We start from the raw sequence: 18,140 nt of genomic DNA, 5'->3' as shown, positions 1-18,140 counted from the left end.
CAACCATTAATGTCTTCTTTTAATGGACCCAGAGTGATTATATTTCATAATCTTCCTTATATAAGTGTTTAAAATTGAAGAAAATCTGTAAGGAGGCAAAAAAGGGAAAGCTCCTCCTTTGGAGGAAATAACTGTATGTGTGGGATTTTCCAATCAAAACTTCATCTCTACTGCCTGTGATTGCTTTTGAGCTACTTGGCTTCCTGAACTGTAACGTGGGTATGGTGATAATAGTACCTCCCTAGAGTTCTTCCTGTCTCTCATACCACTTCCTGCCAGCCTCAGAGTTAGTAATGCATATCTGTTTAAAAGGCTCTTTATCAATTATGAAGGGTCTTAGTGCTTTGTATCATTCTGTTATGGCTAACTGCTTGTATTTCCAAGTGGCTTATCTTGTAAGTTTCAGCTTTGGTTTTCTAGTATTAATACTTCTGTTTTTAGCATTACTGCTTTGCATTGTCAATTAGAAAAGCAGAAAGATGTGATCCTTTAACTTTATTGTGCCCATAGCATGAGTAATAATGATAATAATAGCTACAAGTTATTGAGTTCTGATTATGTGTCAGGCATTGTACATAGCATCAACTTTCAGAAGAGCCTTGCTAGGTCAGTTTTTTATATCAGTGGAAAAGTAAGGGTCTAGAAAGAGAAATGGGCAAGATTCAAAGATTATTAAACCTTGAATTTTTTTTCTACTTGCTTTGCTGAAGCTTCCAATAGCTAGCCCATACCAGTCTTCTCTTTCTAACAATGGGATACCTGATGATTTGCCTCTTGTCATTCAGAAAGTTCTCCAAGAGAAATTCTGTGAGGTTTTAATTGATAATAGCCTGTGATTTGTTATGATTATTACTTTAAAATTTTTTTTAATGAATTCATTGTCAGCCTTTCTTCAAAAAGGTAGCATAGTAGATGGGTTTATAAGTGCAAAGGAATGAACATAAACTCCAGTGGGATGAGAGATCCTTTCTCAACACCCAAAACCAAGCATCAGAAAGCTAAGAGAGTGAGTGCCAAGTCTGAGATGCAGAGCGGTGTGGGGGAGGGGCACAGAACTACAGAGCCCCAGCATGGACTAGGAGGCCCCACTTAGGGATGGAGGGTTCCGTGTAGTATAGTGAGAACCCCAAATATTGGAGGTACTGACTCCTTTAATTGTTCATTAGGACTGTTCTTTCCATGCTGTAGGTGTGTCTGTTGGATGTGCTGTTAGTGTGCCATTCACATGCAGAAGTTTAAAACAGAAATGGTAACTATATATAGTAAATCCATGTCCTTTCTGAGCTGTTTAAATGTGCCACAAGCAGAGGTCTGGCTAGTGGGGTGCTATTTGTGACCATTTATCCAAGTTATTATGCTAAATCTACTAGGTTAAAACCCTGGATGAGTCTGAAAAAGTGTTTCCCCCTCCTCCATCCTGTTTTTATAACACCCACATCAATCTAAATTACTGTTTAGATAAGATAACTCCACTTTACTGGCCAAAAGTGGGGAATAAAATCTGGTAAACAGATGCAACACACTTCCTTTCTGCATGTTCATTCAACAGACTCTATAGTGAAATGGCAAAAGGCCTTTACTGAAATGATGGGTGCCATGCTGTGGAGATGCAGATGGATTTTTCACAACATGCAGAAGTGCTTATAAATAAATACGTTTCAATCAACAAGTAGCTTATTCAGGCATGTGCTCAAATATAGTAGCTGCATTCATTAGACAGACATTTCCACTAATCCCAAGACTATACTAATAAAAGAGTAATCCCTTATGGATTGAAGGTAGTGTTGGTTTGCTTTTCATTCTTAGAGGCTTTTACAGTCCATAGCCTAATAATAATTGTAGATGAATTTGGTTTTCACCAAATGAGCTTAAAAGCTGAGCTTATCTTAAAATTTATTCTTTTCTTATTTTTTCAGATTGCAGTGGCTTAGGAAACAAAGAGGTGCTTTTACCTCTGGACATGTAGCTTGCAGCAAAGCCAATTTAAAAATCAATTGTGTATTTGTGTGTGTGTTCTCATTATTTTATCATCAAGCACTTCCTCTTTCACCCTTAGAAAGTGTGTCTGCTTGACCAGACTCTGTTTTTTTCTTTGACCTTAGGATAAACAAGAAGTTAATGGTCCATTTTGAGAGTATTTGCAAACTCTTATTGAGGAGTTTGACTTTGTATGTAGACATTTTTCTCCTTGGACTTTTGCCTTTGTTCAATAAGCGCTACTCCTCCTGTGTTATTCAGAGCTAGCTGTAATTAGTTTGCTTAGTACAACACCATTGCCGGTGATGTCAGAACTGCCTTCCTTTTTATTATTCTGACTTTTTATAAACTGCAGTGACCTATGGAGTCAACCTCACCATCTCTTGGCCCTGTGCCAACATTGTGATCTATGAAAAGGGAATCCTGCCAAGGGCTACAGGACAGAAAACTGGTATTATTAAAGTGGTCTTCTGAATGGTAAGTATCAGCCATTTTTTAATCTTTTGTGATATTATTGCCAGAAAGAGATGAGGGGGCTTAAATCATGTTAATGTTAAGGAACTAACCCATGCATTGCTAACTTTTTCCAGATCAAAGGCTCAAATGAACATGAGTATCTGTAGTTATGTAGATTATACAGTGCTGCTCACACACAGACATGCTTCTTGAAAACTCCGATTATGGGACTCTCTTAACTTCTCTAAGCCTCAGTTTCCTTACCTGTAGCCTTGTGAGTGATCTATATCACACATTTGTTATAATAAGATCAGTTGAGAAGATACATGTAAAGTGCTTTGAAAATAAAATGTGAATAGGATATATATTGCAAGTAAGAGTGTCTTAGAAACAACTATCTTATGATAAACACTACTGCTTCCCTCTGAGCAGCATGATGACCCTGAGTGCTGCTGGCCCATGACACCAAACTGTTGTGATTCTCAGCGTTTTCATTCTACAGCAACCTTTTCCCCCTTTCTGGGCTTCAAGTGGCTATAAGGAAAAGGATAAAGGTAAGAATATGATAGATTTTTATGAAGTGAAGGAGAAAGAGAACCAAATTCTTATCATCAGGATTTTGGAAAAGGAAAAAGAAATGATGATAGAGAAGAATAGGCCAAAAGAAAAGAAAAGATGAACTGGAGAACTGACTGGGTAGAATGAACCCAAAGGATGAGAAGCTAGAGCTGAGGTCCCAGCTTCACCACTTCCTAGGTGTTACCCTATCTGAGCCCCTGAACCTCTCTGAGCCACAGTCTCCTCAGCTATAAAATGGAAATACCCACCCTGCAAACCAGAGAGAATTTATCAGATGATGTATGTGAAGTATTTTGTGAACAACTGTGCACAATTAGTTCTTGTTATCATTGAAAGAAAGGAGCATTGTGGATGTCTCTAAGTTCTCAGGGGTAGTGGAGTCCCTGGGTGGGGGCATCCAGCAACTCGGCTCCAGTTTCTATAATCCTCATGGGGGTCATAACCCTGTAGTTTGAGAAACAATGCTGCAGAATGTCTTTCAGTCTTCTGTGTGCCCTTCATCACTGCTTACTAAAACCACTTTGGCCTCTGGGTTGTCTGGTGCCAGGGCTGATAAAAGCTGTCTTGTTATTTTTACAATGGTCAGCATAAGCAGAAGACCTGCGTATTCCTCAACAGTTCTTTTTCACACACAAGAAGAGAACAGCAGTGGACCTAAAGTGTGCTTCGCATCCTGAATTGATTCCTCAGACCACAGTCAATAGGACGTAGGGCTATTTTTTTTCAGGTAAGTGTGCCCTGATTAGTATTCATTTTCCCTTTTAAAATAAATTACATAAATGTTCCATGTTTATCTTCAAAAAATTGGAAAATACAAATAAGAAAACATTTAAATTATTCAGAATCCCATCTCTGTAGAAGATAAGCCTGTTTATATTTTTCTTTATAATCTTCCAGACTATATTTTAGATAAATACACATATACTCCCTGACTTAGGATTTTTGTCCTTATACAGCAGTGCAAAGGTGGTATGCACTCAGTAGAAATAGAATTGTGAATTTTGAGCTTTTCCTGGGTATGGTGTGATGTTCAGGGAGGTCCTAATTAGCCGTGTGATCACCAGAGTAAACAGCCTGAACACTGCAGTGTGTTTTGTTGGCTAAGCGTCGATATTCAGTAGGTTAAATGTATTGTGTTTTCAATTTATGATATTTTCAAATTGCAGTGCGTTTATTAGTGTATAATCCCAATGTAAACTGAGGACCATCTGTGCACATATCAGAAAGATTAGCTTTTTAAAAATGTAATTAAGCCTTTTGATAAAGTACCTAGAAGCAGAACTTTCTCTGATACTGATGTAAAGTATGAGGTCCAGAGTATTACTAGAGGTGCACATACCATATAGCTGTATATTTCAAAGTTATAAATCAAGTAAAAAATTATTAAAACTTGTTTTGTGCTTTGATCTTGACAAATATTTCTTTCTAATGACTTAGAGGGCCATATTTTAATTTAGAATTCCCGTAAGGTCAGAATTGCAGAGCAGAAGAGAGTGTGCGGGGAGAGTCGGCCCTCTCTCAACTTCATCCTCCTCTGCAGGGCCTGTGTGTACCAAGGCCCATCGCAGGTCTCAGAGCTGCCCACACTGCCTGCATACAGTTCTTCATGGCTACCCTCACCAGAGGCCACCCCACCCTCAGAAACATGCACCTGGGGAGGAGAAGAACATACAGCTTCTGGATGGAGGCTTTGGAGCTTTGGGGTGGGAACTCTTGGGGCCCTAGGCATCTGTTATGATTTGTGTTTAGGTGCCCCCCCTTAAACCTCATTTGGTCTTAGGTGGGGCCTTTTCAGAGGTGGGTGGATCTGCTGGGATTGATTCATGGTACAATGCTAGGCTCAAGGGCACTATGATTAAGGGTGTGAGTGCTACAGCCATAAGTAGTCTGGATAAGATAAAAGAAGCTAAAGACACTGTTAAAGTCCATTGTTGCTTTTGCTGTCTTCCACTACTATGAACTCTTGCCCCTCTGCCATGTGCCACCTTGCCTTGGAACCATCCAATTATGAACTGAAACCTCTACAAACTGAGCTAAATAAACGTTCTCCCCTTAACTTTGAGTTTTGGGTATTTTGTCTCAGCAATGAGACAAAAGTAGCTGAGACACTGAGAATTGTCTGGAAAATGGGCAATGGTGTTGGCTGTAGGTGGACATGTCCCTTTGGTCCTGTGATCAAAGGATGTCTGGAGAAGGGACCGAATGGAACTTTCCTCAGGAAAAGGCTCAGGACATAGGCACATCTTGTCTTGGTTTAAGGGTGGTGGTCATGGTAAAATGATGATGGAAATAGAAGTTCTTGAGGAGAATACTCATTCCCTATTCCTCAATATTTAAGAGGGAGAAACATTCTATTCCATATGCTAGGAAATAAAAGAATAAGAGGAACAATTCACTTCCTTCCACTCTTCTGCATATATTCCAAGAGAGGAATGAGGCAAACTCCAACTCACTTTCCCTCCCTCCCAAAAAATCCCAGAGTTTCTCTACTTTGTTACTATTAATATTTAGCTAGGTAATTCTTTATCATAAAGGTCTGCTGTTTGCCAGCATCTCTTGCTTTCACCCACTAGATGTCAGTAGCATATCCCTGACACTTGGGACAAGCAAAAATGTTTCTCCACGTGTTCCCAAGTATCTCCTGGGTGACAAAATCATTCTCTTTTGAGAAACATTGGGTTAAACAACAGATTAGACAGAGCTGCAGAGGGGATTAGTGAATTGAAGCATGGTTCTGGATACATTCTATATCAGAAAGGAAGAAGAAAAAAGTTAGGAGATACAGAGAAAAGATTTCCAGGATATATCTAACCAGAATTCTAAGAGTACATTAAAGAGAATGGGGAAGAGATATTTGAAGAGCTAATAGCTATAAATTCTTCAGAATTGGATGATTCTCAAATTCAGAATATATTTTGCAATTGCCTCTCAGTTTACACATACACATAGCCTGCAGATACTTTAAGAAGGAAAAAATTATATATTTATTTATTTATTTTAAATTTCGTGATTTTCTTCATTTTGATTCTATTGCTTTCTTGTTTTCAGGAGGAAAGATCTTGACTTCAAAAGTAACAAAATACTTGAGAAGCGAATTTACATCTTCCAGTTTTAAATGGTATTCTTGTACTATTTTCTCAGCAGTCCATGTTTCTGGATAAAGTTTATGATTATTGAGAAGTGTCAAGGCCTCTACAGTGGAAATCTTGCCCTTGGGAATGTTCTTAATATCCATACCAAAGTGATAGCCCTTTGGCAATCTGGATTCCTTTGTCTCTTGCCATGTTTCAGAATCTTTTATCCGCAGAGGTGATACAGGATCTTTGGAATCAACACATACATCTTTCAGTAATGACAGCAGCTTGTCATTTTTCCTAGCATTTTCTCTGTTAATTTCCAGATGGTCGCTCATCTGCTCTTGCAGGATGCTGCAGGTGGACGGGTGGCTCGGGGCCGCAGACAGCTTCATCTTGCTGATTTCCTGATCTATATATTCATTTATAATAGCATAAAATTTAAATACTTGGGAATGAGTCTTCTTTTTTTTTGGTACCAGAGATCGAACTCAGGTCCTTGCACTTGCGAGGCAGGCGGCGGAACCACTGAGCTAAATCCCTGGCCCAGGAATGAGTCTTCTTAACGATTGGTAAAGGCAAATAATTAACAGAAATTGAAAACATTTTCAGAGAAATTAAAGAAGTGCTAAATATGCTCATGAACTGGAAAACTCAGTATAGTAAAAATGTTGTTTCTCTTGAAATGGATCTATAAACTCAATACAGTTTTAATTAAAATTCCAGTAGTTAATCATTTTGTGATTCTAAAATGTATACAGAAATATAGGGTTGAGAATAGCTAAAACAATCTTGAAGAACAAAGTTAAGACTTACATCTACCAGATTTCAAGGCTTATTACACAATAATATTATGACCATGTGATATTGGTAGGAGGACAAACAGACAAATGGAGCAGAATGTAGAATCCAGAAACATGCATATACAGACACTTGATTTATTACAAAAGTGCTGCCAAACAGTGGAGAAAGAATGATCTTTTTAATATATGGAACCATATCGTTTTGATGTCCTTGTTAGAAAAGAGTGAATCTTGACCCCTACCTCACATATCAATTCCAAGTAAATTTTCAACCTAAATGTCAAGTGTTAAGAAACAGTCAAGTGTTGAGGAGATAAATAAGAAAATATCTTCATAACAGAGGAGATAAAGATTCCTTGAATGCAACACTAACTATATAGAAAAAAGTGCTTAAATATTGTACTGAATTAAAGTTAGAAGCTTCTTTTGATCAAAAGACACATGACAAAGAGATTTAGATGCCAAACTAAAAAAGTGGAAGATATTTTCAGTACACATAACCTAAAAAGAATGTATATTCAAAATATTTTTAAAATAAAAACTATAACTCAATAGGAAAACAACCAAACTAAAAAAATGGGGCATTTTGTAAAAGAGGATAGCCAAAATAAAAATGTAAAAATGTGCTCAGACTCAGTCATCAGAGAAATGCAAATTCAAATCATGAAATAAGATCATATACTCAAAGAATGGCTAATATAAAAACAAGTGACATGTATTAATTATATATATCAGTGGAGTTCAGTGTGATATTTCCATACATACACACAATGTGCACTGAGTCCAGCTGCCCTTTTTCCACTCTCTCCTTCCATCCTTTCCAGTCTCTAATAAACACTATTCTACTTTGAAATCAATTTTTTTTTAGCTTCCATATATGAGAGAGAACATGCAGTGTTTGTCTTACTGTGTCTGGCTTTCAGAATACCTCAGTTCACAAACACTTCTGTTTGTGAACAATTTGGTTTACAAACAGAAATGTTTGGCAAAATTTTGCTTCTATTCATGGACTCTACATTGGATAACACAAAGGACCATGAGCATCTTCTCCAGAATGGTGGGACGAATTAAGTTTGTGAACCGAGGTACCACTGTATTTCACTTAAATAATGTCTTGCAGTTCCATCTATTTTGCTGCAGATGATAAGATTTCATTCCTCTCTGGTCAAATAATACTCCACTGTGTATGTACATTCACATTTTCTTTACTCATTCATTTGCGGATGGGCATCCAGGCAGATTCTGTCTCAGCTATTGTGAACAGTACCACAGTAAACATGAGCTTGCAGGTATCTCTTTGATATGGATTTCATTTCCTTTGGATAATCCCAGAAGTGGGATTGCTGGGTAATATGCTTAATAGGTCTATTTTTAGTTTTTTGAGGAACTGTCACACTGTTCTCCATAATGGCTTTACTAATTTACATTCCCCTCAACAGTGTCTCAGAGTTCTTTTTTCTCCCCATCTGCACCAACAGTTGTTATTTTTTGTTTTTGTTTTTAGTAACAGCTATGGCTAATACTAAAATGGCTCTGTATACCACATGTTAGGATGTAGAGTAACAGCACTCTTAAACATTGCTCAGCAGAAAGCTCTAAAATATTAGAAACAGTGCAGTTACTCTTAATGTAAACCCCTTCTGGAAAACAGCTGGGAAGTGTCTGCTAACTTTGAAGATACAACTCAACAATTTTACTCCTAGGTACACACACATACACAAGCACAAATGAATGCATGTGCACCGAAACTCTCTTATAAGACTTTACAACAGCATTATCCCTCGTAGCCCCCAAACAGAAACACCCCAATGTCCACCACAGTGGAGCAGACACATCAATGGCAGGGTAGCCATGCAATGGAATAGTCTACGGAGATGATTAATTTTCTACAGCTGCACCACAGTAACAACGCGAGTGGATCTCTCAAACATGTTGAGCAAAGGAAGCCAGAGGTGAAAAAAATGCATGAGGCATGTTTCCATGTACATAAAAGTTCAAAAAGCACATGAAATTAAACTCTGTTGTTGAGTGATGCATGCATGGTGATAAAACTATAAAGGAAAGCAAGGAAAGGATTACCACAGCACACAGGACAGGAGTTATCCCTGTGGGGACAAGTGGGTGATGGTTAGAGGTGCACAGAATGCTTCTGGGGAGTGGCACAATCACCTGAAATATTAGGAACAGTGTGGTCACTCTTAATGTAAACCCAAATCTGCTCTCACCTCTTTGAATTTTTGTACTTTTTTTTACCTCTTTGTCCTTCTTTTTGAGGAGACCTAAGCCCCCTTCTCAAGAAATTTTCCTTGCGAATTCTAAAATTAGCTTTTGAGAAAGTGTACTTCTTTTTGAGGTGAAATCTGGCACCCAAATCCAAACTTTACCCCATGTAACTTTAACTTCTCAGCTACCTCTATCACCAAACACCTCCCTGAACAAAGTATAACCACAATTTACAACCCTAACATGCTCTTACTCTAAGGCAGATGTGTGGACTATTTGACATTATACTCTAAATTCTTCATTTCTTTAATACAAGTTGAGATCCTGTGCCTTCCATTTTGCTGTCTGTATAAACCGAAGAGTCCCGACCTAGGGGAGCCTGGCCAGCCTTTAATCACTGATTGAGCTTGGCCATCCTGAGGACCAAATCCAGCTTCTCACAGTTTTTTCTTGAAAAGCATGGTGTTGATATATTTAATATCCTGCGGCACTTCCTCCAGGCTCCGTAGTCTGATGGGAAAAGTCCCTGTTAATATCTGAAGGCCAAGTTGCATAGCAAGGCTTTGAGACCCTCCAATACACAGTTCTGGCTGGGGTGGTAATTTCTCTAAATTGTAATAGAAGTGCTGATGGTCATAGCTTAGCAGAATCCAGAGTGAGAGCACTTATGTATGTCTGATAGTTTTTGAACAAATAAAGGTGAAATCTCACCCATGACTTCATAGAGAATGATAAATCAAAACCCAGAACACTACAAAAAAGATAACCAAAGGGTTGAAGATTTTCTGGAAGAATTCCAAAAATGTATATTTCAAGGGAATGTCTCAGGGCAACTCTAAATAAACTGGTGACTTACAGATCAAAGACATTATATTTTATGAGCTGTCTGCTGACCTGACAGTCCTACTGTCCCTCTCTAACTGTTACACGTACCCACTTAGACCTTCCCCTGTCTGTCTACTTTCTTCCTCCAAGAATCACAAATCAGGCCTGACAGCATTTGGTTTCTCATCTTCAGGAATGTAGCTGGTACATTCTTTCTATGAAAAAGGCAGTCCCAGGAAGGGGTATGAACCAGATAGAATGAAGAGTATCCTGTTTCATCAGCACCGAACAAAAGAGCACCTTTCCTGTCCCAGGGCCTGTGCATGTCTGAGAACTTGAATAAGAGCAGACTGCCCGAGCTTAGTCCTGAGCACAGAGACACAGCTGGCAGGGGAGAGGGGTTTGCTGAAGTGAGGGGGTCACTTTCCTTCCCCCGTGATGGCCCTTATAACAGAGTCCCATCTGACTAAGGGAGCAGTGTTTGACACAGGGTTATTTATTCTTAACTGTAATATTCCACCAAATAAACTTTCCCTGCACTGATCCCAAGTTCTGTAGGTTCATTGGGAGCAGATATATTAGGAGTTTCTCATCAGTTTACTCTGTCCTGGGAGCTTTGATGTATAGATGTGGCAGGCGGCCTCTCAGATGGCACCCAGTGATCCCTACCACCCGTATTCATAGCATTGTGAAATCCTCTTCTGTGAGTACCTTGTTTGTACAATAAGATATTGGCAATATTAAAAGGATGTTGTTTCCTTGATGAAGTGATGCCAGCTAGTGACTTCTGTCTTACTGTCAGACTCTCCCTATGCCTGTAATAAAGCAAAACCCATGTTGGGGAAGCTCGGTGGTCAGGAACTAAGGTAGCCTTGAGCCAACAGCCTCCAAAGCCCTGAAGGAAGCAAGAAACTGAGAAAGTCCCATGGTCCAGCCTTTAAAAAACTGTATCCTGCCTGAAAACATCTGAGTTTGAAAGCAAACCCCTCCCTAGTTAAGCCCTCCGGTAAGACCCTAGTCCTGGCTGGCACCTCGGCTGCAGCTTTTCAAGAGTCTTAAGTAAGGGCTGCCTCTACTGTGCGTGGGCTTTTGTCCCTCAAAAACTGAGATAATAAATGTGTGTGGTTTTAAGTTGCTAAATGTATCTTAGGAATGTGTTATAAAGCAGTAGATAACCAATACAGTAGATTCATCTGTTACTTGCCCTCTACAACGTATCCTTAGTCATCATTAACAACTATAAACCATGTCATCTTTAGATATACTTTGTATATTCTATTTCAAAGATGGTATACTGACATACAAATTGAACTCAATATGCTGTCATTGTATGCCATATTACATTAAACTCAGTCACTCAAGAGAGCTACTTGAGATATAACATCATTAAAAAGCTTCTATGGTTTAAAATATGACTAGTTCTTATGTCACTTTGCTGTACATTTATAACGTGATTCTAAATGACTTCCCAAGCTTTCTCCACATTGTACCACAACCTGCTGGTCCCTCCTACTTAAGCCACAGAAACAGTGCTAGCCACACTCTCCATGCCACAGTCTGACCCTTTCCACATTCATCTTCTCTCCTCCAGCCTACAAAAGAAATGTGAAAGTCATCAGAATCAAAATGGAGTAATTTGTATCAATCCTAACCCCCTAAAAAAGTAGTGAGGAGGTAGGGAAGGAAGGGTTCTTGCACATGATGACCTGATAGTAGGCAATCCTAGACGACTGCCAGAACCTCAAGTTTGCACAAAGGCCAATTCAGCACCCTGGCATCTCCTGTCCATAAGCAAGGAGAGTGGGAGGCGCCAGCTGAAACCTTCAGCCTAGAGAAGAAGGGGAGACTAAGGAGGGAGTTGGCTCAAAGATGCAGCAAAGTTAGCCTGGGAATAAAGGTGGAAAACAAATTTTTTAAAAAATGTATCACTCTCTGCCAGCAACTCTTGTCTGCCGGGTCCTAGGGGTTCTAAGATGAATAAGGTCCACTCCCTTCCTTCCAGGACTGTAGCTGAGGATGGCGGGCCAGAGGTCAGGTGAGGCTCATAGGAACTGAGTAATGGAGATAGGAAATCCAAGGACTGTGTGACAGGCTCCAAGTATAGGTCATACTTTCAGTCTCAGTTTAAAATAATAATTTCTGGCCTCAACACCCACCTTTTTTAAAGAGCTAGCATCATTCCTCTGGATGTCTTAAAAACTGTAGACCTAAAAGCTGTGAACTTAAGAATTACATGGTCATTGGTCCCCCAATCCCTGCCATAAACACCACCTTCCCTTTCTCCCTTCTGTGCTTTCATTGTACCAAGACAGACATCAGAAGAAAGGGAAAGGAAAAGCGCTTGCCTCCTTTTGTGCTCTCCATGGCTCTATTGCTAGGATTGGTTTGGAAGTAGTGAGGGGAAAAGCTGAGCCTGGAATCTGTCCTCGCTGGAAGAGCCCCAGATTCTGCCTTCAGGGGACCTGTGGGAGTTTCCTCCTTGTAGCTAATTTTTGGTGTGCTAAGGTTTAGCTAATCTGCAAGAAAGGGTAAGAAGGTATCGTCCCAGGGCTGTGTACAGATTAGTGTCTGTGTGCTGAGGACCATCTAAACAAAGGCTATTTTAGGTGCTTAGTGAATGCCAAGCCCCTGCCTCTTTGTCTTAAATTGGAGAACCGAACTCATCTTAAGTATAACAACATTTAATTTCCAGCTCAGGCAGTACGGCCATCAGGACTATTGTCACTCTTAAAGTTGGATTTTTCTACAGTAGTCCTGGCTGTGAGTAGGCTGTTCCCTCCTCCCCGTGCGTGCAGTTGTGATGGTGATTGGGATAATTTGGTCATTATATTTGTGCCTAAAGCAGATGCTTTGGGCATTTTACATCCTTGGAGAAGTCCATCTTCTCATTTTCTCTGCGTTATCTTGAAAAAGACGAGGGAGTTGGTATTTATATTGGCATCGGGATTGAAAGAGAACATAAAAATGGGTGGGACGTACAGTGAGTGAATGATGGATGGAGATATGAACATTTTTGGCTTGGAAATCAGTTTTCCTTTGCTATTATACATGGGCCAAGGAAGCCCCAGTTACTCCAGGTCTTTCCTGGAGTAATTAAATCACCTGGAATGTCTTCCTCTCCTCCCTTCCTGTGGTTCCTTCCAGTAACTCATTTGTCTTTATTCACAGAACCTTTATGGAGGGAGGGCCTGCTGTGGACATAGGCAGTGCAGGGGCAGAGCTGCCAGACAAAGACAACCGGGGCTAGAGGAAGTGGAGCAGGCACATGTGCCCTTGTCCTCTCCACTCCCGGTCTGAGTTGGATGCATGGGTCATAGGTGGCTCTTTGAGGCGCCTATAGAGAGAGAAAGAGGGAAAAAGGAGGAGGGGCCTGGGCTCTGAGGATCTGGAGGGAGGGAGTGAGCATAGGCCCCATGGGATGCAGTATGCAACAAGGACTCAGGGCAGGACTGGTGTCAGCAGCCAGGGCCCAAGGAGCTTCTGCAAAGAGGAGACGGAGGCCTCTGTGTCAGCTGTTGGCACAGAAAAGCATTTCAGGAGCCTGTGAGAGGCATAGGCAGATTTTCTAAGCAGAGTCAAAGGAGTACACACTCAAGTGTGGGCGCTCAAGGGTCGGGTGCATAATGGTCTGGGGTTGAGGGCTTATGTGGTCTTGAGGGTGTCCTCACGGTGGACGGCCTAGAAGTGTATCCCTGTTGTCTGTCAGGTTGTCCCACAGTGGGCAGATTAAAATGCAAACTGCATGTGTTTGAAGTTCAGAGATTGGTATCCCCTTAATAGTGTTCTTTCCTTGAGGGTGGAAGTCTGCAGAGTTGATGAATTTATAATTTCAAAAGAGAAACCTAGGCCCAGTTCACACTTACTATATCTTTAAGACTCTTGGGAATTCAGGAGTCAGAAACCTGGAAGAAAAACAGGCCTAGGAGTGAGGACGACATTATAAACTTGGGTAATTTTGATTGTGTTTTGAGGTTGCTGTTTTCTTAAAGGTACAATTTTAAAATTACGATTTCCTCAACTTCTTTCTACTTGTCTTTATTTCTTCTGTCCTATGTCAGCAGGACCAGCATGAGTGGTGGCACTGGGGACACTGGGTGGGGAGAAAGCAGCCCAAGTTAGCGGGCTAACCTGGACGAGTGAAGAGAAACCCCGTGTACGTGGCAGTCAGCCAGGACCTCACTTCACTTACCGCTGCAGTTCTGGCCCCTTTCTGGATCGAGTTAGTTCCAGGTAAGGCGAGTCCATGATTCATTCAGGAAAGCATCATTTAGATTGGGCCCTGTTGTGGGATGGAGTGTTGCAATCACTGTACCCGTGGCGTTTGCAGCCTGGTGCTGTAGTTCCTGATCAGGCCTGTGAATTAGAACTGCCCTCAGGGAGCTTTAAAAACACACACCATCCGGAGAGTGATTCAGCAGAACAGGGTGGGGCTGCCACCCCCACGCCCACCACCTCTGGCTGGTGAAAATACAATGAGCGGACAGGAGGTCACCCTCCTTGCTCTCTGAATTGTGCTAAGTGCTTGTGTGGGAAGAGGTAAAGTCTAGAAACAGTGGTGTGGAACAGGCTCAGACCAGTCCACAAGAGCTCAATATGTGCATTTCTCTTCACTTGACATTCAGTGGCATCGATCAGTACTCTGAAATCAGCCATGGTGGGAATATGTACACCACGGAAATTAACTAATGCTAAAACTCAGCACCCCCATTCCAGAATACCACGGTGTATGTGGATATGAATTATGTAATTTAATCTTCATCATAAACCCAGAGTTTAGGCATGAAATAAATACTTGACAGCTTTCAAATATGTTAACTTACTCTCACATACTCCATAAGAATAGCTAGGGCAGAGATCCTTAACCCCATTTCAAAGGCCCATTGGCTCCGAGAGCTTACCCTGCCGGGAAGGGGCAGCCCTGATATTGAGCCCTAGTTTGACTCCTCTGTGCTCTCCCTACAACAGCAGACACTGCCCTAGCGGTCAGATTTTTGGTTCTGAGCCAGTGTCCTGGTCAGAAGGGCTGGAGGGACTAGACCTGACCCCATTCTCAAAAGCCTGATAACAGGAAGTTTTCCCCAACCCTGGGAGGCTTGGCTTAATAAATGGTCTTCCTGCTCATCTTATTTTTGTACATTGAGTATTCTCAGACTAAGTTCAGGGCCTAAATAGGCAAGCTCACAGAGGCCTCCAATCCAGAGGGTTTATATTTTGAAAGGGATGTGATGTTGTGCCAGGGAAATGTGCCCTTGGCTGGCGTGGAAAGAAGGGAATCAGAATTTTTAAAAACCCACCCCATTAAGGCCTTGGCCAAGGCCCTGGGAATTTCCAAATATTTCACTTGTTCTAATTGAGGTAGCAATGAGTATACTTTGCTAGTATGAGGCTTAGAGATTTATGTCACCATGGAAAATCCCCAGTAGCGAGGGAGCTAGTTCTAAACAGTGAAAACAGCAACAAAACCCAACCAGCACTCACAGATACTGACTACTGTGGAAACAGAGCCATGAGGAAGAAAGGAAAAGGAAATTTCTAAGTCCAAGGGTGTTTCTCTCCATACTTATGGTTTTGTCAGGACCTATCTGTTATCTGTTGGGCAAAACAACTGAGTAAAAGGCTGGTTGTGTCATGGAAATATCACTGGAAAGGATCTTTCTGAGATAGAATTTTCCATTGTGCCTGGGTTTGGGAGGCTAAGACTGTTGCACTCACAAAAGTACACAGCCATGGTTCCAGGGTATTCCCCAAAGTTCATGTGTTGGACATTTAATCCCCAATGCAACTTTTTAAGAAGTGATAAATGATGAGGGTTCTGCTCTCATGAAAGGGTTAATGCCATTGTCCCTGGACTGGTCATAACAGAGTGGGTTCTTGATGAAAGGATAAGTTTGTCCTTCTTTTCTCTCATGCTCAGGTGTACTGTCTTGCCCTTTTGCCTTCTGTCATGGGATAATGTATCAAAATGCCCTCTCCAGATGCCAGCCCCTGGGTCTTGAACTTCCCAGCCTCCAGAACTATGAGAAATAAATCTCCGTTCTTTATAAATTACCATGTCTGTGGTTTTCTGTTAGAGCAGCACACTCACAATTCTTAGTTTGTCTCTCACATTCTCTGACTCCTACCTGGAAATTTCTACAGATGGTGTTCAAGTGGAACATCCTTTACTTTCTGAAGGATAGCCTGGGTATTTGTCTGGTTTTTGTTGCTGTAATGAAATACCTGAGGCAGGCTACTTATGAAGAAAAGGTGATTAATTAGGTCAATTTTGAAGGCTGAAGGTCCGGGCAGTATGGAACCAGCTCCATGGTGGATAGTGGAGCACATAGGGAAGGATCACATCTTGAAACAGGAAGAGGGCTGGGGTCCCACAGTCTGTTCTCAGGACATGCCCCCAGCTGACGTTAGGACCTCCCACTAGGCTCATCTGTTAAAGGTTCTGCCACTTCTTACATTGTTACACTGGGGACCAAGCTCCCAGCACATGAAACCCTTGGAACAAAAAAACCCCAAACCTGCCTGAAGGTTGGGCTTCCTGATGATGCTATATGGAAAACTTGAGAAAGTAGTGGTTTATATTGTTGTGGGCATGAAAGATGATAGAGTTGGCAACAAGGCCACAGAGGGTTGGGAGTGGAAGGACTCAGTGTCCCTGTGGCCTGTTGGTGGGAGGTAGAAGATCTCTCACCAGCTCTCCCTCCACACCTTCCCATACTCCCTGCCATGCCAGAACAAACATTTTTCTCCAGAACTCTAATTGCAAGTGTCCCACCTGAAGTGTTTCAGACAAATGGGATCAATCTCAGTCCTGGCTGTTTGTGCAGAAGCCCACAGTGTTGAGACTGGTGAGCCGGATAGGTGTGACTAAGCACTCCCAGGTGGGCCCACCTGTGCTCCAGCTGGGGCCCCTCCTAGGAGCTCTGATGTTGTGATGAAGCACATGGGTGGACTGAGTGTCAGACTTGTGTAAACATAAGCAGGGAGGTGCAGGAGGAAGTAAAACCCTGGGCCAGAATTCTCAGAAACAACACCACAGCGTGGTTCCCACACCAGCAGCATGAAAATCGTGGGGCCTGTTAGAAGGTACAAGTTCCAGCCCTATCCTGACCTATGCCTTCAGCATATGCAAGTTAACAAGAGCCGAGGGATTCCTATGCTTGAACAGCCCGCTCTCAATGAAGCTGTGCAAGCTCCTCTGCATCTTACATCCATGGCTAGGGTATCATACAATATCCAAAAGAGGCTCATAAAATAGAATGAAGGGCAGGGAGTGTGGCTCTCCACCTGTCTACTCTCAGTCTGTCTGTGTCTCTCTGCATGTCTATGTGTCTGTCTGTCTGTCTCTCTGTCTCTCTCTCACTCACACATCATACCACACCTTATCTGGATCAGAAGAGATTTAAGTTTCCAACCTGGTTATGTCAGTTAATGTCTATGGCATCTCAACCAAGTCCTGGCTTCTCTGAGCATAATAGTTCTAAAAAAGAGATGGTAGATGACTCCACTTAGCTGAGCTCTCACAGGTAGCTGTAAATGTTTTACATGTGTTCACTCATTTAATCCTTGAAACTCCCCATGTGATGCAGATGTTGTCATTACTCCCGTTTGATGGGAGAGGACCTGGGAGCCCCAAGGGTAGCCAGCTTCCGGGGATGACACACTGGTGCATGTGGCAGAGTACACGCTACACAGCCATGCTGTCCACACCCAGGCTGGGCCACAGTGGGAGGAGCATCAGGAGAGTGGCTGAGGAGATCATGTGGACCCAGCACCTGAAGTGAACTCACAAAACACACCTGTGTTCACAACCTGTGTTCCCAACACCTGTGTACACACCTGTGTTCCCAACAACTGGGGAAGAGGAACTCGTTCATAGGTGTTCATGGTGATTTTGTCTGAGATGTGGGACATCTGGGTGCCTTCCTTTTCCTTTGTATTTTATTTTTTAATCTACATGTTTTTGTCATGGGAAATAAAATAAGAAAAAAACTACCAAAAAAAAACCCCTCTTGTTCATCTTGTTCATCTGACTTGTTCACATGGCTTACTTATTTTCATCATGAACGAGGGAAGGACAGAAAGACAGACAACAGAACCTGGGCCCAGCCCTCCAAAAGCCGCTGCTAGTGACCTGAAAAGGCATCGTGGGCCACTCTCCCCAGAGGCCCGAACTCTGGGCACAGAGAATTTTTCTGTGTCTCCCTGA

The 18,140-nt window shown here is 41.8% G+C and overlaps 1 protein-coding gene and 1 pseudogene across 4 annotated transcripts in view; one reads left to right on the top strand and one right to left on the bottom strand.

The window, feature by feature from the left end:
* Positions 1 to 18,140, top strand: part of Ttc27 (tetratricopeptide repeat domain 27) — a 254,203-nt gene that overhangs the window by 183,295 nt on the left and 52,768 nt on the right. For 3 of the 4 annotated variants that reach the window (XR_015453011.1, XR_015453012.1, XR_015453013.1), the window contains exons 21-23: positions 2,333 to 3,739; positions 6,061 to 6,130; positions 13,996 to 14,167. The gene's annotated coding sequence lies outside the window, so the exon portion shown is untranslated. Of the gene's footprint in view, positions 1 to 2,332; positions 3,740 to 6,060; positions 6,131 to 13,995; positions 14,168 to 15,851; positions 16,048 to 18,140 lie in introns of those variants that run through there. The other variant, XR_002392870.2, reaches the window with a different exon arrangement.
* On the bottom strand, positions 6,025 to 17,818 carry LOC101704407 (NADH dehydrogenase [ubiquinone] 1 alpha subcomplex assembly factor 4 pseudogene; annotated as a pseudogene).

The sequence above is a fragment of the Heterocephalus glaber genome, unplaced genomic scaffold (assembly GCF_053883595.1).
Source record: "Heterocephalus glaber isolate CG9 unplaced genomic scaffold, H.glaber_assembly_v1.0 deba00001457, whole genome shotgun sequence".
Lineage (NCBI taxonomy): Eukaryota > Metazoa > Chordata > Mammalia > Rodentia > Bathyergidae > Heterocephalus > Heterocephalus glaber.
The sequence above is the reverse complement of the archived record's forward strand: the minus strand, read 5'-3'. Positions and strand labels throughout refer to the sequence as shown.